The following is a 23432-nucleotide window of genomic DNA, read 5'->3' on the forward strand; positions in this document are numbered from 1 at the left end:
CCAGGAAACTTCATATGGAATCTAGGCTCTGCCACAAATTGGGTATATGGCTTTGAACAAGTCATTTAAACTCTTCTAGGCTGGAGTTTCTCCAACAAGGTTAAGGTTAGGATGGGTTTTATCTGAAGTCCCACCTTTTGTCAAAAAATTTTGAATTTTTAGTATAGGTCATATCTTGGCTTATTATTTTCTAAAAGTTAATGAGTTAGAGAGTTCTTTTATTCATTTTAAACTTATATATTCCCTAACTTCAAAGGAGTTCCGTTAGGTAAACCATGGTCTAAGTGAAAAGACCCACCTCTAACCCAGCCCGTGAAGCGCTAAGTGCCTTTATCTAGACTAGGAGTTTTCCATTCTGGATATATGGTAGAATCACCCAGAGAGCTTTTAAAGTATACTGATACTTAGGTCCATCCCAGGCCAATCAGATTTAACAGAGGTGGACCTCAAACATTTATGTATCAGCTAGCTTTTGCTGTCTAACAGACCCCTCTAAAACATAATGACTTAAAAGAAACAACCATGTTATAGCTCATAATTCTGCTGGTGGTCAGTTAGGGCTGTTCTCAACTGGGTGGTTCTTCTGGTCTTGGCTGGGCTCACTCTTGCATCTGCAGTCAGCTCCCTGGATGACTGGCGACTGGCCGGTCTAGGATGGCCTTTGTTTGGACAATCCTTGAGGCCTAGGCATGGAACTGGCATAATCACTTCTGCTGTATCCTACTGAGCAAAGAAATTATAATAGGTCCAGCCCAGATATACTGAGAGAGGAGTAGAAAGACACTCCGCCTCTTGATGGGAAGAGCTGCACAAGCACGTTGCCAAAGGAGGAGTGAAAGACTGGGGCCATTTTTTACAATCTGCCTCAATCTACTACAACCTATATTTTTTAAAGCTCTCCTAGAGATTCTAATGTCCAGCCAAATTTGTAAAACACTTCTGTAAAGCCTACTGTTTGTCCATTTTTTTCCCCACAACTCTAACCCTTATCTGTGCCAACTCTTTCAAATGCCTTCATTGTATAGCTTGGACTCATTTTATGAAAAAACAATCTACAACTCCCAAACTTGCAAAGTGGGTATCACCCCTAGGCTGACTTTATATGGTTGAAAAAGATCCTATGCAAACCGGAACGATTTGGACACTTGTTTGGTTGGCAGATGAACTGCCAGCCCCAGCTACTGGTGGCTGCTCACTAAGCCATTCCATGTGCAGGGCTGGTGGGAAGCCCTGGGAAGGCAGGAGCCACGTGTGGAGTTCTTCCTGTTAGAAGACTCTAGAGGAATCCTGGGCTTCCTCAGGCACATGCAGGGATCAGCACTGGGCCAAGCACTACCTGGAGGCCAATTGTGGAGATCTTGAAGGCCAAATAGCATGACCTTTGGTTCTAAGATGGAATCCCTCTTTTCTGCTACTGGCATCATGCTTCTCCAAATGGTAGTCCTTATTTAGTCAAGCCTCTTAGAGAGCAGTTGAATAAACATGCTATGCCAAGTCTAAACTAGATGATCACTGATAACTCTTCCACCTCACCATCTTCTGCCTCTAATAAACCATCACTGTTACTCAGAAAGGGAAACAGTGGCTAAAACTGCAAATTTCAAAGCTAAGAGAGCTCCAGCCTCAGTTTAGCCCCATTAGGACAGCAAAAACGAGAAATTTCATGGACTAGGTGGACCCTTTGAATTGAGCTCATTGGAGAAAAATACTTTCTCTCTTGGGAAGCTTGTTGGCTTGAGGCCATTTGTCTAGCCTTTGGTTAAAGCCATTTGATGGTATGGAGTATATTTAGTCAAAATACCCAAACTTATTAGCCACAGCCCTTGCAAATCCCTTCTCTTACTTTTATCTGCTCCCTGGACTCTTCCCTCCTTAATTGGGGCATTTTTAAGAACAGGAGGCCCTTGCAAAAGGAAGATAAAAAGAAAGAATAAATCCCTGTAGACCCGTCAAGCACAAGGAAACATTGGTCAGTCCACAACTGTTCACTGAGCATAATTATTTCCGGAAGTAATAACAATGGTGGTAGCCAACACTGGAGACACTGTGCTGTCACCTCCATAATCCTCCTTCGTTGCACTGCACAACAACCCTGTGCAGTAAGCTGGGGCAGGGATCATTATGCCCTTCTGACAAATAAGAAATAGGATGCAAAAACCCAAGGACAAAGTGGTAGAGCCGGCATTCAGACGCAGAGGTCAGAGTTGATCCCCTTGCACCTAGTCACTCTGTGTTGCACCACGGGGACCCTGAGATTAGAGGGGCATGCTTCCTCTGGTTGGAGTGATAAAACAGATACCACAAAATTACTTCTACTGTCAAGGAATCTCTGCTAGATTTCAAATGAGTGGCACAAGCAACCAAAAAATGCCAAGTGTTCAGAAGAAAAGGGGATCATAACAAACTGGGCTGCTCAGAAAAGACTTCTCTCATCTCACAGAGATTTCCAAGCATTACATTTTATTAACAAGCCTCACTGAGCACAATGCAATGCGTGGCTAAGTAATCTAGGTTTGTGGGAGTAGATGACATCCCTCCCCCACACAGCTAACCTCAAATGTGCAGCATGTTCTTCACATTATTAATATTTAGGTGTCTGAATCATGCTTCCATTTATATATCTAGCTTTGATTTGGGAGAGAAACTGGGGTTTTGAGTCAGATTAGAATTTATGCCCTAGGACCACCTCTTACTAATATGTACAAATCGCTTAAATTCTCTGAACCTCAGTTTTCCCACAAATTAGGAATAAGAATATAACAATGTGTTACTGCCCAGCCTAGTTCACAAAGTTATTGTGAATATCAGTGTGATATATACAGATGTGAGCTGTTAAAGATATATACAGATGTGAACTGTTAATGATAGCTCCCATTTTATAAAAAAGAAATCTGAGGCTCAGAGAGGTTAGGTAACTTCCCCTAGGTAACACAGTAGTGGAGCCAGGATTTGAGCCCAGGACCATCAGCTTCAAAGCCCACATGAAAGGGTCTATTAAACACGGATTCCCCAAGTGAAAGGAGAAGAGCCAGGTCATGGCACTTGGGGCAATGCATACCTGTGAATACCAAGTCATAAGGTATTATTTAAGAATTAGCCTTGACAATAGAAGTGTAACTAGTAAAGGAAGAAACTTCCTTGCTCTGCCCCAAAATCACTGTTCATAAAAATTGTCATGAACTGACTAAGCCAATTTGGTTATGCATAACATTTAGGCTCTTCCTGGTAGCTAATGGTAGCCCCCTAGAGGCTTTGAGATGGGCAAAAATTACCCACTTCCCCACAACACTCTGCTAGATTTTAAAGAAAGTGAGTCCAAGTCCAAACACGGCCACATACAGACATTTGTTTAACAAATTCTATTTAGCAGATAAATAGGCCCAACACTGTGCAGACTACTTGCTATGTGAGCTCAGTGAAGGCTGAGCTCTAACCAGCTCCAGATAGACCCAATGACATTCCAGAGGCAGGTTTTTTTGGCCCTTGGGCAGCATCAGGCAACAGGCAACCTCTTAACCTGAGGACGGAACACAGGGTCTTGTAGGGATCAGACCTTCCATGAATTCCATTCCCCAACGGTGCAGGATAAAGTTTTCACTGAATTCTTACACCCTGTGCATGCGAGGGAGGGTGAGAGGGGTTATCTAGCTCTGGTTACCAAAGTCCATGTGTCACGTTCCTCCTAATAATTGATAGGCTGCTATTCTCAACATTAAAACTCCACTTCCGGCATTCAGGATGCTAATTAGTGGAGCCTGGTGTTGACTGAGATGATTGCTGAAGCATGGTGCGTGGCTGCCCTGGGGGTGAGACCCTTCAGAAAGAATGCTCACTGACCAGCCAGGGCTGAGCACCTTTGATTAGGACAACTTACTGTCCCCAGATTGAAGCTTGAACAAACTGACACTCACATTACACCGAACTATGCTAAGATCAGTTAAAATAAGTCATAGCCATTACAACAAAAGGTCATGTTTTATCTGCTTCCTGTGTTAGAAAAGAGGGAGAACATACGTTAAATTTTGATGTAAATAATGATACTTTTGCAGATTAGAAAATACTTTTCTATTCTTCCATTCATTCATTCATCTCATTTTCCCCTGCGACCTGACGAGCAGGTATTATTATCATTCCCATTGAATAGTTAAGTGCTCCTCAAGAGTTTAAATCATCTTTTTGGTACTCTTCTAATGGTAACAGCTTACATGTATAAATATTTACAATGTGCTAGACATTGTGATAAACACTTTACATAGTTTATCTCATCTTGTTCTCCCAACTACCTTGTGAGGTAAGCACTATAATTATCTCCACATTACAGATGAAGGAAGTGGCATTTAGAGAGATTAAGGAACTTGCTGCAGGTCACACGCTAAGCAGCCTGACTCCAGGGCTAAGATCTTATTTATGTAGAGTTTCCTTTAGTTAATGGCAGAGCTTAGACTAGTACTCACAGCTTGGGACTACTCCTGTGTTCTTTCGAAGGGAAGTCCTGATTGCTAAGCAGCAGAGATGGGTAGAAATGAAGGTAAACAGTTCAAGCGCCCTTCTAACATCTCCAAAAAATGCGTTCACAGCTGTGATGCTGTAGTTACTGCTGCTCAGAACTTACTCACATTTCCAAGTCTTCATTTCACCTTTGGGAACTCCCTCCAGGACACGTGCATGGAACTCCGTGGAGCTGACAACTAATGGTTTGGGACTTCCCAAACCACATAGAAGGATGTTGAAGTGAAGGTAAGATTTCACTGTTGACTGTGTGTACTCAAAGTGCCCACAAAAATGAATTTTTAAAAGATGCTAAGAGCTGCAAAACTGAAACCACAAAAAAAGTACCAGGTATCAGTATGAACCAGTTGCTACAGATACATCTCCTAAAAGAATTATTTTTGCATAACCTCATTCGAGTTTTAAATGGTCCTCATTATCATCATTGTCACTGTTATTGTCATCATGACCTTCGGCTTCATCATGCTGACTGGATTTTCAGGAGACCAATAAACAAGCCTCCTGTCTTCTCCTCCTGAGTTCAGAATTAATTGAGAAATCAGACACAAAAATTAAAGTCTCTCTTTTTTTTGATCCATTTTATTGAGCTGAATTGGAGGACATGGATTGGATTTGTGACCAAAGGGGCCTCCTAATATAATCCTCCCGAGTTGAACTTACCCCAAAACTGCCAGCCAACTTTTCTCTCTGATCAGTCCTGCGCTCCTGCCTGCTCTCAGGGGTTGTTCCCAAGACCACTGCCCAATAAACCTCCTGCATGTGGGTCTTAGAGTCCCAGAGTCTGCCTCCCAGGGAACCTAACCCAAGACACTTACCTATCTGTCTTCCCCCACTCCCTCCTCCCTCCCCTAAAAAAAAACAGCATTAACTGGGAGAGGAGGAAGGAAAGAGGAGGAAATCTAAAAGAGTCAGCTATTTCCTAAAACAGATGGTTTAAACAGCAAGAAATTGAGATATGATAAAATGGTGAAACTACGTTTCTACCTCGTTACCCAGAAGAGCTGGATAGAACTCTTGAAGATCAGAAATAGAAAATTAAGAGGCTCTATTCTCTTTAAATATCTAAGATGTAAGCTGAATTAACACTGTGACCTAGCTACACGAGAAGGGGGATCAAAATTTAATGAAGGCTGACAGCCCTAGGTGTTCTGGGCCACCAGTAGGTGGCAGAGCTGTGGGGCAGGACTTCCTACCAAAGAAAAGCACAGCCACCCTCAGCCTGTGTGTAGGTGTTGAGGATGGGTCAGTTTATGAACATGGCATGCAGGCTGAAGGTAGAGACAGAGTTGGGAAATAGTTGTTAACCTGGAGCACATCTTCCAAAACTGGTACCTTTCCAACAACTTTTTTTTAGGTAATATATTAACATGATGGTTAAAACTATGATGAATAGATGTTAAAAGAAGCACTGTGAAAGCAAATTATGGAAGTACAGACAAAATCATCAAAGGAAGTGGCCCCCATTTTTACCTGATCACGCTCCCAATTATCAATGGCTCAGGCCACCCCATCTTGCTCAGCCTGGCTCCCTCCCACTTCCCTGTTGGAACATGACTGGTCATCTGGGAATGCGGATTGGGGTATGAATTAGTATTCAATTGCTGCATAACAAATCAGGGCAAACTAATAAAGAAGATGTGGTGTGTGTGTGTGTATATATATATGTATATATATACACACACACACCATGGAATACTACCCAGCCATAAAAAAGATGGAATCTTGCCATTTGCCACATTATGCTACATGAAATAAGTCAGATGGAGAAAGCCAGATACTACATGATTTCACTCATATGTGGAAGATAAAACAACAACAACAAACAAGCATATGGACACAGAGAATAGACTGGTGGTCACCAGAGGGAAAGGGGGGAGGGCAGAGAGCGAAAGGAATAATAGGGCACATGTGTACGGTGACAGATGGCAGTTCAACTTTGGGTGGTGAACACGATGTAGTCTACACAGAAATCGAAATATAATGACATACACCTGAAATTTACTTAATGTTAATAAACCAGTGTTACCTCAATAAGAAAATTAAAGAAAAATACAATAATAGCATACATTTATTATCTCGCTGTTCTGGAGGCCAGAAGACTAAAGGTATGGGCAGGGCCATGCTCCCTCTGAAGGCGCTAGAGGAAGGTCTGGTCCAGGCTTCTCTCTTGGCTTCTGGTGGTTTGCTGCAGTCTTTTGCGATCCTTGGTTTGTAGACACGTTGTTCCAATCTTTGCCTTCACATGTTCACAGGGTGTTCTCTCTATACATTGGGTCTAAAATTCCCCTTTTTATAAGGACACCAGTCGTATTGCATTAGGGGCTTTCTCTACTCCAGTATGACCTGATCTTAACTAATTATATCTGCAATGACCCTATTTCCCAGTAAGGTCACATTTTGAGGTACTGGGGTTTAGGACTTCATAGGAATTTTTGGAGGACACAATTCAACTCGTAACAGTCAGTATGAGAAAATACTCCTGGGTCGGGACCTCGGTCAAGACCCCTCAGTTCTATGGTTAATTAATTTGTCATTTATACTTTTCTGCTTCACTTTACATAGTCCTGTAGTTTGCTCTTAACATTTTGTGGAAAGAGGATAGAAGAGAAAGAGAAGAGGAGAAACAGGAGGCAGGGAAGGAGGAGGAGGAAGGGAAAAAGAGAAGAGAGTGAAGGAGAGAGATAGTATGTCATTTATCATAGTATCGTAGGGTCTAGAATTGGGGAGTAAGGGCTTGGGTTCAGCAGCCACTTCTGCCAGAGGTGCACCAAGGGTAGCTGCCCCAAATCTGTCTTCAACATTACTCCAACCACAAAGCCCAACATCATCCATATGGATTAAATTTTATGACGTTATATGTTTGTAAGACTTAAATTTCACAAGATCTAAGATCCTCTCCCACTGGCTTTTACGGCAAAGGAAGACTGAGCAGGAGTGTGCTGAAAGGCCTCTTCTCTGCAGAAACTGGCCTATGCTACAATTAGAGACATTTCTTTCCTAAGAAAAATTGTCCAAAGTGAAATACCAATCTTCTCTAAGATCTGCTGTGAGAAGGTCAAATCCAGAGCCACGGGCAGCTTCCAAAACCATCCTCTGCCCACAATTACTCATGACTGGCCACCGCCCCTAGGCTGCCTCTCTCTTGGCTGGGCCTCTGCTTGCTCAGCATTCTACGGCGGGTCCAGCGGAGGAGAAGGAAGGTCAAGAGTGTGAGTTCTGTAGCATTTCTGTTTGGCAGGGTTAGAGTGGCCCACCTCCACCCATAGGGCAGAGCAGAGCAGAAGACAAGAGGCCTTGGGTCCTTGTCCTCAGTAGGCTGAGGAAGGACAATTCATGGCCCACTGGACCAAAGGTGCAGCTCCTCTCCCCTCAGAGAAGCAGCTGCATCTCCCAGACCAAATCTAGCCATGTAGTACTCAGGATAAAGCCACGCTCCGACAATTCCTTCTGGCACAGCTTCTTTACAACACCACCAGCCCAAGAAGCAAAGAATAACTTTGTCCCTCCTGCATGCAGTGGAAAACCTTGTGCACAAGCAGAATGGACAGTGCCCTTATGGCGTGCGGTAGAAAAAATGCTAACTGTTCTGACATTGGTTCCTGAAACTCCACCATACAAATGTATTCTTTGGGTTAAATATTGGCCTCTTTTGAGTGTTTATTTTTATTTGTTTTCCCTTAAGGCCCATCTCTTGCATATACATTTTCATTCAATTCCCTTTATCCTTGCTCTCTATACCAGTGATTCTCTGTTGGGGTGATTTTCCCCCGAGGAGGCCTTGCAACGTCTAGAGACATCAGTGAGTCTCACAACTAGGGGGAAGGGGCTCCTGACATCTAGTGGGTAGACGCCAAGGATGCTGCTAAAGGTTCTAAAAGGCATAAGACAGGCCTGCACAGCAAAGAATCCTCAGTCAGCAGTGCCAAGAATGACACACTCTGCTCTGTCCCCATTCCCTTCCCTCAAACCCATTTTATAATTTTGTTTGTATGTGTTCATACAAAATGTTTATTGTTGGGGGCGTGTATTTTTGATTTATGTAAATGACATTATATTAGAGATCTCATTCTGTTTCTTATAGTTTTCATTCATTGCCCGATTTTAAAGGGGCGTCTAGGTTGCTGTGTATGCTCTGATCCATTGCTTCTAAGTGTCATCCACAGAGTGCATCGCCACATTTAACCATCTACCACCCCCAGAGATAGACCCCAGATTGTCTCCCACTCCTGCCACCATAAACATCGCTGCAGTGAGCATTCTTGTGCATGGCCACGTGTGGCCCCGTGTGAGACTGTCTACAGGGTAAATACTGGGAGTGGAATTGCTGGGTATAATGTAGGTGTATAGTTAATTTGACCAAACATGAAAGGACTGCTGTCCAGAAAGACAATCCCAGTCTACACTCACACCAGCAGTGCACAAGTCTTCCTAGAGCCCTCATTTAAAAGGTATTCTCTTTGAAAATGCACCTCACCTGTGCCAAGGTTAGTATATTCAATCACCTTCACATTCAGGATGAACTCATTTCAGCAGACCATCTTCCTCCCAGGAGATAACTTAATTGGTCTAGGCGCTTTGGACGGAAAGGCTTAAAGCAGGGGAAGCAAATAGAAAGAGGAGGTGGAGGGACCCAAAGACAGACCTTCCACCCCAGGAGAATTGCCTTTGCTCATGAATTTGCTACCATCCATTTTGGTGGGTTGTTTGGTATCTTCTCTTATTAAACTTTTTTCCTTAACTTTTAAGATGATTTCAATTTGAAGGGTGTTTCCTTTTTCCACAAACAGCTTCAAGCATAAATCAAGAGGAACAACCCAGAGAATCAGAAGCACATCTGGGTCGAGGCTCTTTAGAGAGGTGTTGATGCTCCTCCATGATCCTGCTCGTGCTTCTTCAGTCATTCAGCTTGCCCACGGGCAATAGGGATCAATAAAGTGATATAACCACAAATAACAGAGCCCTATCAATGATATATTAGCAAAGAGTGTTTGAAAGCAAATTTTAAAGAAGATTCAATGACTTTCCACACTGAAGTTGGTCATCTCTGATGTCCCGAAGCCAAAGTCCATTCCTTCAGAGTTAGTGAGTGGTGGACAACGAGCCCTGATTGTCAGGCAGATGGGACTACACAGCTGGGGAGGCCATCTAGGGATGTCGGAGGGGCTGGCCAGACAGCAGAGAGCCCCAGAGAGAGGATTATGCTCCTGTCGGCAATGCTTTTGAGGGCCAAATGTTCTCAGAGGTGGGTAGGGACAAAATCTGTTTAGAACAAACAGACCCTTCAGGTAAGAAAAGGGATTTTGCAAAAACTCCAAGTTAGTTTCTAGCAAGTTTTTTCTCTCAAAACAAGAGGTAGCCACTAGGTTATCCCTTTTCATCCATTCCCACATCTTTAGGCAACTGAGCTGAGCCATGGGGATCCCACTGGGCACCCCCACAGGAGTCCAGGTCAGAGGCAGGGCACCTGCTGTCTGCTAGGTACTGGGCTCCATGTTCAAGAAGCAAAAACTAACGTATATAAACCACTACAACTGGCCTAGCGCATGATGTGAGCTGTGTAAGTGATGGCCAATGTTACTGTTGACCATCATCATCATCATCATCATTAGATCCTGAGGATTCAGAAGTAAATAAGACCAAGTCTTTGCCTGTAGGGAGCTGATAGATAAGTAATGGGGACATATGTAATAAATCATTAAGCCAATAAACATGTAGAATAATAATTGAAAGTTATGATAAGTGCAGTAGAAGAAACAGGGCTGAAGAGATGATGCAGGAATAAGGACGACACAGGGAGTTTAAACTGGGATTAGGCGATAGAGAAGAGCGCTTGGAGGAGATGCTAAGGCCTTCCGGTGGATTTGAACTATTTGCTTACATCTTTATTTCCCAGAATTTGCTTCCCTACTTAGTTCTGGGTTAGCCTGAGGCGTAAGAGACATTCTGCATAAAATTTGGAAGACAGAAGGAAAGCAGCTGCCTTGTTTTGTTTTTAATGCTAGGAAGGTCGGCACAGGGCTCCAGCACTGTTGCAGATCAAATGTGGGGCTACCCATCTGCTGACTCTCCTTGCTGGTGCGGGGCGGTGGCCCAGCCTGCAGCGCCTGCTCCAGATCTTCCTTTGGCTGCTCCCATCCCGGGCTGCTGGCTGTGCTCCGTGCTGAAAGGTGCCAGCTTTCCCCACAACACCCGCATCATGGAAGCTGGTGGTCTGCAGACAGTGAGAGACAGGTGTGGGTTCCAGCTCACCCCATGGGTTCTAGTTCATTCTTGCTCCCCCTACTTCACATCATACTTTTCTTCAATTGTTTGTGTTCTAAGAACTCATTCCCTAAATGAAGATCATGGAGATTTACACATTTGTTTTCTTCTGAGTTTTATAATTTTAGCTCATACATGCAGGTCTTTGATCCACTTTGAGTTAATTTTTATATTTGGAGTGAGGTAGGGGTCAAACTTCATTCTTTTCATATTTTCCTAGCACCATTTGTCAAAAAGACTATGTTTTTTCATGAATTGTTTTGGCGGCTGCGTTATCTTACATTCCCACCATCAATATGTGAAGGTTCCGATTTCTCCACATCCTCGCCAACGTTTGTTATTGTCTGTCTTTTTGATTGTAGCCATCTTATTGGGTATGAAGTCACATCTCATTCTGGTTTTGATTTGTGTTTCCTTAATGACTAATGATGTTGAGCATCTTCTCATGTGTACATTTATTTTTTAAAATAAACTTTATTTTCTAGAACAATTTAAGGTTTACAGAAAAATTGCAAAGATAGTCCTGAGAGTTGCAAAATACCCCCTAACCAGTTTCCACTACTATTAAATCCTTACATTAGTATAGTACATTTGCTGCAATTAATGGGTCAAGAATGGCGCATTACGGTTAATTAAAGTCCATATTTTATTCAAATTTCCTTGGTTTTTACCTAATGTCTTTTTCCTACTTTAGGAGCCATTATCTTTAGGTATCACGTCTCCTTAGGCCTCTCTAGGCAAAGACAGTTTCTCAGACTTTCCTTATTTTTGATGATCTTGACAGTTTTGAAGAGTACTGGTCAGGCATTTTGTAGACCGTCCCTCTATTGGGATTTGTCTGATGTTTTCTTGATTAGACTAGGATTATGGGTATGGGGGAGGAAGACCACAGAAGTAAGGCACCATTCTCATCACATCAAATCAAGATTTAAACTATCAACCTGACTTAGACTGTTGATGCTAACCTTGCTCACATGACTGAAGTAATGTTTGTCCATTTTCTCCACTGTAAAGTTACTTTTTCCTGTCCCCATGACATACTCTTTGGAAGGAAGTCACTACGTGCAGCCCACACTTAAGGAGTGGGGTACCTTTCTTCTGACCCCCTCCCTGCCCCCAGTTTCCCACCTTTTCAGAATCTCCAGCTCAGCGCAATTCTAGACTGAGGGCTAAGAGCCCACCTGCAGTGACACGGAGCTGCAACCAGCTTCCCTTCCGCCCTCAGGTCTTTCCAAGCTTGGACTCAAGAGGAGCAGCCCTATCTTTGAGAAAAATTGCCTGTCTCTGTTCATCTCCCATTACAATGGAGACAACAGTCCCAGAGTTCCCAGGAAAGTTCCAGTCTCAGCAGTTTGGTCCAGCATTCCCTAAATATGCTTTAATCTTCAATGCAGAAGAAAAACAAGTCACCAGATCACACACACATGCACACACACTGTGTGTATGCAGAGCAGGCCCTCAGCAAAATTCCAAAGCAGATGGAATTTATCCTTGATGCCCTTTCTCTTGCCTTTCCAGGCTCTCCCCAGGGGCCCTCCAGGCCCTCCTGCTGCTGAGAGCCCATCCTGGCTGCTCTCCACTAGCTTGAGATCTCTTCGCTTCTCCCTCCTAAGCCAGGAGACCATCTCAAACCGATTAGGAGCTGGGCTTGCAAAACTGTATCCAGGACTAAAGGGTTGGACGGAGACACCAAACCCTCTGCAGGGGAGGAAAGAGGCCAGGGAGGGTGGGTGGACCAAAGGATTTTTAATCTATTTACCTGTCATTTCCTGAGAACTTTGAAAGTTACCTGCCTTGGCGCTTTCAACCTATAGAAAATGCAGTCATCAGGCAACAGTGAAAAATTGATTCTGCCTCTAGGTGTTTCTGTTCAGCCAGGGGATGCAGAGGGGGCCCTAGATTTGCATTTCTATTGCTTCCATGCCTGATTAAGGTAACCTGTGCTTCCCAATTGCCCCATTATTTTTCACAACCACCTCTGGCTTCTCACATTCCTAATCAAACTCTGTTTTGGAAATACTAGTCATTGCTCAGAAACTTGAGAAACTTTCTGCTTTCTCCCTGTGTGAAGTTTTAGAAAAAAGTTTATTTTCCCCTCTAGGCTTATTTTTACTTAGCTGAAGTCATCGGAGACAGCATAAACTTTGCATTTTTATCAGACCTCTTTGAAATGTGCTGGCGCTGTAGCTGAATTTCAATGATTGTGTTCAATGATTTGCAATAGAGGGTATCAAAAATGCCCACTCCCAGAGCTTTCTTGTTGATAAGAGTCCAGACAGCACAGCATTTAATTTCTATTTATTCTCAAGACAAGGACTTCGTCTGCTTATTCCTTTCACGAATGATTATGAGCACTCTCATTTGGGCCCAGCATCTATGTTAGCAACCAAAAGTACACAAAAAGTATAAAATAATCCATTTTCCTCCAGAAGCTCCTAATCCAATTGGGAGTCAAGGTAAATACGTAATAGTTAAATAACATTATAAAGTAATGTGAATGTGTTTTAAACAAATACTCTAAGACCTACTAATTGGGTTCTACATCCAAATTCCAATGTGGGAGGGGGTTCCCCACACATCCAACAACAAGCAAGCAATTCTAGAACACCAAGCTGGGTATCCTACAATCTAACTCAATTCTGACACTATCTATGCAGAGATAGTGATGCGGGGTCGGTGAGCCGAGGAGTCGAAAGAAAGATTTCTTGGACTCTCAAGGTCTGGCAGTGGTGCTCTTTTACTTAGAGAATAGTACAGAATAGCATGGGGACAGGACCCATGGGCAGTCAGAGCTCCTGCTGCTGCCCTGAGTTGAGGGTTAGGGCTAAATTTATAAGGCATGGGTACGTGACTTATTTTTACTGGAAAAAGAAAAGATGATGTAAAAAGTCATTAAATGATTTCAGTGCAGATGGGGTCTGGTTATTGTGCGGTCATATAACTTTAGACACGAATCTGGTCATATAGATCGGCATGTAGGTGAGGAGGCCCTAGGTTTCTCTCCCTGGGGCAGCCCTAATTCATACCATAAAAAATCCACTGGGTCATATAGTTCGGCATGTAGGCCAGGTCACCTTGGGCTTCTCTACCTGGGGCAGCCTTAATCCACATCAATAGCATCGGATCTCACAGGTTAAGGGCTCAGTCCTGTAAGACAGTCCCCCCAGCTTTAGCTGCCAGTTAACCACCTGTGCTTCTGACCAACCAGCCATAGGCTGGAGGTTCCCACAACCCCTTCACTGGGTTTGATTAATTTCCTAGAGTGGCTCACAGAACTCAGAGAAACATGTTACTCACTTGACAAACTGCAAAAACAGAAACCAGTTTCAGAGGCAAAGCGTTTATTTGGGATCAAAGAATTACAATTTGGGGATCACAGATTCAGGTAGAAACCCAAACAGTGCCCTGATCACAAGAGAGGGACTCAGGGATTTTATGGGGAAAAGGGAGGGTGAGGCGAGCTGTATTAAAGAAGAGTTCATTGGTGGTAGGTGAGGTAAGGCTGGGTTTGTACTTCATAGATTGGCTTGAGGTTCCAGCATCAGGCAGAACGCGAAACGTGTACTTCACTGATTGGTTAGCAATCTGGACGTTAGTAAAGTCCAGTTCCATCAGTCCTTACAAACAAGATATCCCAGGGCTGGCCCGCGGCCGAGTGGTTAAGTTCGCACGCTCCACTTAGGCAGCGCTGGGTTTCGCCAGTTTGGATGCTGGGCGTGCACATGGCACTGCTCATCAGGCCATGCTGAGGTGGCATCCCACACAGCACAACCAGAATGGACCTACAATTAGAATATACAACTATGTACGGGGGGCATTGGGGTGAAGAAGAAGAAGAAGAAAAAGAATATTGGTAACAGATGTTAGCTCAGGTGCCAATCTTTAAAAAAAAAAAAAAGATATCCTTGTCCTTACTGACTTACTGACTTCTTGGAATGTTAGTGGTTTGGTCCAGTTTGGAAGATAAAGAAAACAAGACGTGCAAAGCGGTTCCTCTGAAATGGCTGCTCTGACTCTATTTTTTTTTTTTTTTAAAGATTTTATTTTTTCCTTTTTCTCCCCAAAGCCCCCCGGTACATAGTTGTACATTCTTCGTTGTGGGTCCTTCTAGTTGTGGCATGTGGGACGCTGCCTCAGCGTGGTTTGATGAGCAGTGTCATGTCTGCGCCCAGGATTCGAACCAACGAAACACTGGGCCGCCTGCAGCGGAGCGCGCGAACTTAACCGCTTGGCCACGGGGCCAGCCCCTCTGACTCTATTTTAATATGGCTCCACTCATGCCATCTTTCACAAACTAGACCCAAGAACAACCAGATGAAAGGGATGCATAAGACAAGGTATGGAGAAAGAGCGTGGAGCTTCTGTACTCTCTCCCAAGGCACCACTCTCTTGGAAACTCTACCATGTTCAGCAACTCGGAAGCTCTCCAAACACTCTCATTTTGGGTTTTTATGGAGCCTTCATTACATAAGCATGATTGATTAAATCACTGGCCATTGATGATTGGACTCAATCTCCAGCCCCTCTGCCCTCTCAGGGGGTCTGAAAGTCCCAATCCTCCAATCACATGACTGGTTCTTCTGGCAACTAACCCCTACCCTTAGGTGCAGTCCAGAAGTCACCTTATTAACGTAAGAGACATCTTTGGGCTCTCATCACATCGGAAATTCCAAGGGTTTTAGGAGCTCTGTGCCAGAAATGGGAGGAAGACCAAATAAATACCTCTTTTTACAAATCACAATATCACACGTACATATCCAGAGTAATCAACCTGACGGAGAAAACTCATTCCAACAGTACTGCCATGGTTCAAATGTGTTTGGATCTTTTGTAGGGTTCGTTCCAGGGCTATTGGAACAATCACAAAAGAAAACCAATTTCTCTACGTCAACACTAGAGCTTGGTTTTTGTGATTGTTTTTAATCCTATAGCTTCCTGTTTGATCACCCACCTTCTTCAGCAAATTTGACTAGGAATGACTTTAAACTACCGTCAAAAATAATATCTATTCTTGAAGGAGCTTTTTCCAATCTATTCTATTCTCTCACTCTATCAGCCTCCTGCCATCTTGATTTCACTTGCTATCTGGTCTAGAGCAGTGAACTTACTCTCTAGTGTTACTCTTGTCAAGCTCTTCAACTCCTTTGCCTCTCTTAGCTTCCACGCCACATACCTTGAGACAACCAGCCTAGAAATCATCCTACTCTCTGCTCTCTCTGCTACATGCTTGGGTCCTTAGGCTGAAGAAGAAAACCACGGAGCAGTGCATTTGCTGCCACCACGCAGTCAGGGTTTCCAAAATCAGCAACCTTCACCTTGGCATGGCACGCCTTCACTATACTTTGGGTCAGCTCCACTTTCTGTACTGTGGCCCAGGTTTTACAAACAGTTTTTACTCTTCTCAAGTCTGTGTACTTCCCCACCTACCCTCACTCTCAGTTTCACCAACATGCTGTAAAGAATTCTCTTGACTAATTGCCAACCTCCAAACTTATCCGTATTCGCTTTCATTCTTACGTTCCACCAAAGTGAATACTACCTATCCGGTCTAAGCCTAAACCGTCCCCTTGGGCTCTGGATACCTTCTCTCCTTCCCTGCATATCAAGATATTTGAAACAATAGTTTACTCTCATGGTCACCACTGCCTCAAGACTCATTCACTTCCTAACCCACTTCAATCTGACATCCATTTGACCACCCTCCTGAAAAACTGCCCTGTCAAAAACTCTAAAGACCTCCTACTTGGTAAACCCAGTAGACCCTTTCAATTCTCATCTTACCATAACGTTATGTGGCACCTGACACTGTTGACCACTCCCTCCTTTTTGAAACACTCTTCTTCTTTGGCTCCCCAAACACCATCCTCCTCTGGGCTTTCGTACATCTCTGACTCCTGCTCAGTCTCTTCTCAGTGTTCATCTTCCTTAGACCAGCCATGAAAACCCCTAATGTTCTGTCTTTTCTAAAGAGTCTTCCTGGCTGATCTCACCCATACCCTGACAACTCCCAACACTTTATATACAGTCCAAATCTTTCTCCTGGGTTTCATATAAATTTATCTAATTCCCTATTAGGTACTCCATAGATGTCTGAAACTCAGAAACCCTACTTAAAATTCAACTCAACATTTTCCTCCAAAATCAGCCCTAATTGTGTTCTTCATCATAGTGAATGGCACCATGCCACTCAATTGCCCAACCCAGAAACTGGGAGTGCTCCTTGCCTCCTTTTTCTCCCTCATCCCTTTACCTAATTGGTCACAATTCCACTTGCTCAATATCTCTCAGATCTGCCCCTTTCTCTGTCTCTCTGCCCTGGTTCAAGGCTTCACACCCATCATTTCATTATTGGATCTTTTAAAAGTAGCTTGTCTAATCTTCTTGCCTCCGGAACTATCTCTCTAATTCACTGTCTACATTGCAGCCTGATCACTTTTTCTAAATCATTAGTGTAATTTTGTCCCTCCCTTACTTAAGTTATTTCAGTGTTTCTCCAATGTTTTAGGATAAATTCCAAAGTCTTCAGCATGTCTTTCAAAGCTTTTCTTGATCTGAAAACTGCCCACCTCTCTAGCCTCACCTCTTACCATCCAGCCTCCCACCCTAGAGCCCAATCTTAGAGAGCCATTTTCAGGTACCTTAAGACCCCATCCACAAGCCCATAGCCCTTTATACATGATCTTCCCTCTTTCTGGAATACTTTTATTGGGCTGATGAACTCCTACTTATTTAAGACACATGTCTGGTTTAGGGGTCTCTGCTGTGCATTTCTGTGTTGCCCTATGTTCCTACTAGCCTGAGACCTACCCCACGACTCGCCATCTTCCTCATGGCCCTGTGAGCTGCCTGGAAGCGAGGGCTGAATATTATTCAGTTTTGTATCATCAGCATCCTGTCTTGCACATAATGGAACATGAGATTTAGAGGCAAGTGGGAAACAATGAGAATGGGAAGGGTCAGGTGCAGGGGAGAGAGGAGCCAGGAGCCACCCAACAAAGCAAGAGAAGTGAGGTCAGGAACTAGCCAAGGGTGAGCAGCACATTCATTGGCAGAGAACCAACTGAAGCAGAGAGGGAGCATGAGCAGTGCTCTGCTGGAAAGAGGGGCCCTAAACCTCAGGTCTGAGCCAAGGAAAGTTAGCTTCTGGTGGAGCACACCATTCTCTGGCCAGGGCAAGTCCCAGTGCTGGCTAGAGTGGAAAGGGAGGGAGTTTCCCTCCCGTGGGAAGGCTCTGAGAAGCGCACAGACACTATGGCCTCTGAGCAGTCATACAACTGAGAACGTTCAGGGGCTACAAAACAAATGAAAGGAGGCAGTTTTAATTGGAGCCGGGAGCATGAGCCCTGGGCAATCTAGAGAGCCCTTGACTTTTCTCCCAGTCCCAAGGAAATGCAAAAGGACACCTATAAGTTTTTCCACGAAGTTTTCCAAAGTCTCAGTGAAAATTTGTTTCCTCTTTGTGTCCATCTCTGACAAATATACTTACAATGGCCCCGACAAGAAAAGTCCCTCTCTCCTGAACTCCCATCTCTCTTCATACCATCCCCCGCGAATGTTGATACAATATTTATTAAGGCTTAAATAGCACTGTTAAGTGCACATGTTGATTTAGAATGATGGAGTGTGTCAATGCAAAGAACAGGAACTCAGCCGCAGAGCAGGGACCCCCAAAGGACAAGTAGAAGCATCATTAGCTAAAGATCCACGCTCGCAAATGTCACCAGCAGGGAAGAACTATTCTTTAATTAGGGCTTTCTTTACACCTATTGTTAACTCCATTTTTTTATAAATAATTTTCAAAAATATTATAAAATAATAAATGCATAGAATTTAAAAATTCAAACAGCATAGACTGGCATTAAATAAACTCTCCATATCAATCGCCCACTTCATAGGAAACTCATTTTAACCTTTTGTTTTTAATTCTTCTGATACATTACCACCATAATTCTAACCTATGTGCTTAGATTTCAATTTCTTGATTTACCAGCAGCAGATAATATCAAGTCATCTCCGTTCTCTTTGATAGAAGAGGAATTTAGCTCACGACATTTCCACTCATCTCTCTCTCTTCTGGGTTTTGTTAGTTATATTAGTGTGTCTAGTTTTTTTGTTAGTTGCCTTTTATACTTTTAAATAATATACATAACCCTCTATTTTTATTCAACTTCTTTACACAATATTTCTTGTCTCACCTGGAAGTAAAATGAGGAAAGTTGCACCCTACACTCACTGCCCACTCCTCCTGCCCTCAACTTGAATTCCCCAGCTACAGCATGACCTTGACAGTGTCAATTATTACATGCACATTCTATTCTACAACTATAATTGTCTTCTGTTTTTATTATAAAAACTGAAACTAGTAACCATTGAATTATAATTATGTAAATGTGCCTGTGTAACTATTAGTCACTGCAGAAATAGTGTGATTAGATCCACTGAAAAAGAAATATGATCATTTGTCACTGATTCTCTCAGAGGAGAAGGCCCCAAAGGCTAAGGTCAAGTGGATTCTCTTATGTTCCATCAGGGGCTCCAGATCAGGCCACAGTTTTGCTGGGTTTGTATTTGAATCAAAATTTTCTTCTCTAACTTTTCAATTTTTTTTTTTGGCATTTCTAATCGTGCTTCATTTTTCTTATTGAGAGAAAAAAAGGTAAGTCTTCCTCCCCATTGGACTAAGAACTCCCAGCTTCTTAATTATCTGAGCTGCTAAATGATCCTCACTCTGAGAAATTCTTTTTAAGGTCCTTTGACTTTGTGTTTTAATTTGAGCTGTGTTTTTAGGTCTGCTGCAGAGGCTTCATCCTGCAGTTCCTTTCCGTTTTACATCCTGGATGCTATCCCTGTTTCGTGGACCACAAGCTGCTTCTTTCTCTACTGTACTCTCGGGACAGTACATCCTCAAATAAGTTTTTTGAAAGAAAAGTTATTTTGATAAATAAAGATTCTAAATTCGTTCTGAATCCAGCATAGCTGGAAAAGTGTTTTTTTAAATCTTCATACTTAATTGATAGTTTGGCTAGATATTGAATTCTAGATTTAAGGTCTTTTTTCCCCCCACTCAGAAATTTAAAGACCATTATCTTCTGTCCTCCAGTGTTTCAATAAGAAGTCTGATGCCTATCATACTCTTATTCTTTTGTTAGTACTCTCTTTCTTTCTCTCTCTCTCTCTGGATGCTTCTAGAACAGCACTGTACAACAGAAATAGAATGTGAGCCGCATATGTAATTTAAAAATTTTCTAGCGGCCACATTAAAAAAGGAAAAAGAAGGGCCAGCCCCATGGCATTGTGGTTAAGTTTGGTGCCCTCTGCTTTGGCAGCCCAGGTTCACAGGTTCAGATGCCAGGCACGGACCTACATACAAAGTAGAGGAAGACTGGTACAGACGTTAGCTCAGGGTGAATCTGCCTCAGCAAAAAAAGTAAAAAGAAACAGGTGGAATTAATTTTGTAGTATATTTTTATTCACTTCAATATATCCAAAATAGAATTTCAACACGTAGTCAATATTTTAAAAGTTATTTAGAGGGGCAGGCCTGGTGGTATAGCGGTTAAGTGCACATGCTCCACTTCAGCGGCCTGGAGTTCACCAGTTCAGATCCCGGGTGTGTACATGGCCCCGCTTGGCATGCCGTGCTGTGGTTGGCGTCCCACATATAAAGTAGAGGAAGATGGGCATGGATGTTAGCTCAGGGCCAGTCTTCCTCAGCAAAAAGAGGAGGATTGGCAGCAGTTAGTTCAGGGCTAATTTTCCTCAAAAAAAAAAAAGTTATTTAGATATTTCACATTATTTTCATAATTCTAAATCTTTGAAATCTAGTGTATATTTTACACTTGCAGCACATCTCAATCTGGACTAACTACATCTCAGGTGCTCAAATGTGGCATTTGGCTCTTCTCTTGGACAGTGCAGGTCTAGAATCTTCTCTTTATTTTTGCGGTTAATTGCTTCACCTAAAGATATGGGTCTTTCTTCACCTTCCTGCTCAGAAATCATTGTGCCTTTTGAATTTTAAAACTTGTGTTTTCCTTTCATTGTTAGACACACGTTGCTAAAATTTATGTCATCATTCCCTCTCCCTTAAGTTCTTTCTTTATGGACCTCTCATTACTTGAATGCTGGATCTCTTGGACTGATAATTTGTCTAGTAATTTTCCTCTTATATTTTTCATATTTTCACCTTTTTTTCTCTGTGCTTTGAGAGATTTATCAAATTCATCTTCAGCCATTTTATTGAATTTTTTTATGTTGGCAGTCATATTTTTAATTTCCAATAATTCTTTTTTGTTTTCTGGAGTTTTTTTTCATAGCAGCCTGTTCTTGCTTTATGGGCATAAGATCTTGGATCTCTCTGAGCACTCTAATCAGATTTTCAAAAATTCTATCCACTCCTGAGATATCTTTTTCCTTTGGGTTTTGTTTTCCATGTTAGTTTTCTCTGTGTGCTGCTTGTTTCCTTTATTGCCTGCTAATCTTGGATTGTCCATTCATATTTATGAATGGAACATGAAGTTGGCTAATGTGGGAAGCCATGATGGGTTTCCTCTAAGAAGATGTGCATTTCCACACATGACCTGGCCTCTGACCTGAATCAGGGCAGTGGTAGTGCCTGATGGTGAACTCAGTTCTTGAGAGCTGACACCTCCTTATACCCTTTCCCCGCTCAGTGCCAAAAATTTTCAAGAGTTCTATTATAGGCACCAGCACGCACATGAGGAAACCTGGCCTTCTCCAGACAGCTCAGTTCACTCCTGCATATCCCTCTGCTCTGGTTTATTAATTGAATGTCTTACAGAAATTAGAATCTCTGGGCCACTGATGCCCTCCCCACTTCCATTCTTAGTGCTGTTATAAATTTATTCTTCACAGTCATTTCACTGCGATTTTGTGTTCATTTGCCATGTTGAGCCAAAAGGCCAATCATCTTTAAGGGAAATATTCCTCCTATCCTAAAGCCATTTTTGCCCATAAGACAATGAACAAGAGTTTGACTTTTGAATTTGATTTTCACAGTGGCCAAAGGTCTATTGGCCAAAACGTAATTTTTTCACTGTCAAATGAAGATCTGTCTCAATGGAAGTTTAAACAGAGCCCCAGCACATGGATGTCTTTTAATTTTCCTCTCCAAAGATGAGACATTTTTAAGCTGAAATATTTTTATGGAGTATGTAGAGACACTGCCAACACTTTCCTCTCCTCTTCACCCTCAACAATGAGGGCTTTGGTGGAACTGAGGAATAAGGGTTTGTCTGTGTTTTGTTATGTACAATATAGCAGGGAAACACTGGCCTAATGGTGAAGAGACATGGATTCTAGTCTCTGTGTAGTCACTCAGTCCTGGCGATGGCTCCCTAACACTTCCGAGCCTCAGTTGCATTATCTGTAAAGAGGGCATAAACACTCTTCCTGCATGTCTCATGGGGCCAATATAAGGAGGAAAAGAGCGACTGCACTGACACATATTCAGCTCTCAATAAATTTTGTTGGTTGGTTAAACGAGGGGTTCAAGGCAAGTTCAAGGGTCAAAGTCTCATTTTAAAGTCCTGGCTGCTCTGTAGGTAAAGGCCAATAGGGATGATCATTCTCCCCACCAGCATCCAGGCTTTGTTATCTCTCCCAGAGAACTTTCTCAAATGACTTTGGTGATCACCAACAAAAGCAAAGGAGGCATAGATAGCTCTGGTCATGGCCTTCGCTGGCTCACTGGCCACTGGCCTTCACAACCAACAGTTTCTCACGTGGTGGAAGGGAAACTGCCACCATGTATAAGATGCTCAGTCACCACCAGGAAGGCTGGGGAGAAGACAGTAGTCTACAGGAAAAAGTGGGAATTATGAAAGGGCCCTTGGTTGTTTAGTCTCATGTCCTCCTTCAAGAGGTGAGGAACCAAGTGGCCCTGAAAGGGAAAGGGACTTGCCCAGTTAGTGACAGGGCCAATCTAGAGTTTCTCAGGCCTATGTGCAATCATCACATACCTCATCACCGGGGACCATCCCCACCCCATGAAAGTCTCATTTTGAAGCAATTCCTGGAGGTCAGTGTCTCTCTCAACATTACCAAGCTGGGTTTGGGGAAACTGACACACACCTCAAGCCCAAGAACGCTTTGGATCCCAAATCCATGCAAGCACCTGCTGGAACGCACAGCTTGTAAGAGATCTCTTGGGCGGGGGAGCAGTTCTACTTGCCCAGTCCCCAAGCCATTCCCCTCCCTAGTGACCTCCAGGGTCCATTCCAACTCTGAGTCCTCACCTGGCAGGAGTGCGCATGCCCACATTTCGTGCCAAAGCCCCAAAGTGCCTGGCACATTCCAGGCTCGCACTGTCTCCAAGGGGCCCTGGGGCCCTGCCAGACAAGGGTAATGGCAGGAAGCCATAATATATTAAAACAGTGGATTAAAACAAACAAGAGCATTTTGGATCGTGTTACACATCACTTTCCTCACGTCTGACAACAGAAAAAAATCAAAGACGGTAAAAGACAATCGTAGACCATAATGGTCTAATAACTTGGTGATAAAAGTGCTTGTGGGAGCAGCATGGGAGTAGTCTGCTCCTGGTACAGGAATCAAAGCTCTCCTCCAAATCCACAGTGGTGTGCTCAGAGGCATTACTGCTTAAGTGCTCGTTTAAGACTTCCTCCAAAATGCTGCGCGCC

This window comes from Equus caballus, chromosome 8, assembly GCF_041296265.1.
Source record: "Equus caballus isolate H_3958 breed thoroughbred chromosome 8, TB-T2T, whole genome shotgun sequence".
NCBI classification, from domain to species: domain Eukaryota; kingdom Metazoa; phylum Chordata; class Mammalia; order Perissodactyla; family Equidae; genus Equus; species Equus caballus.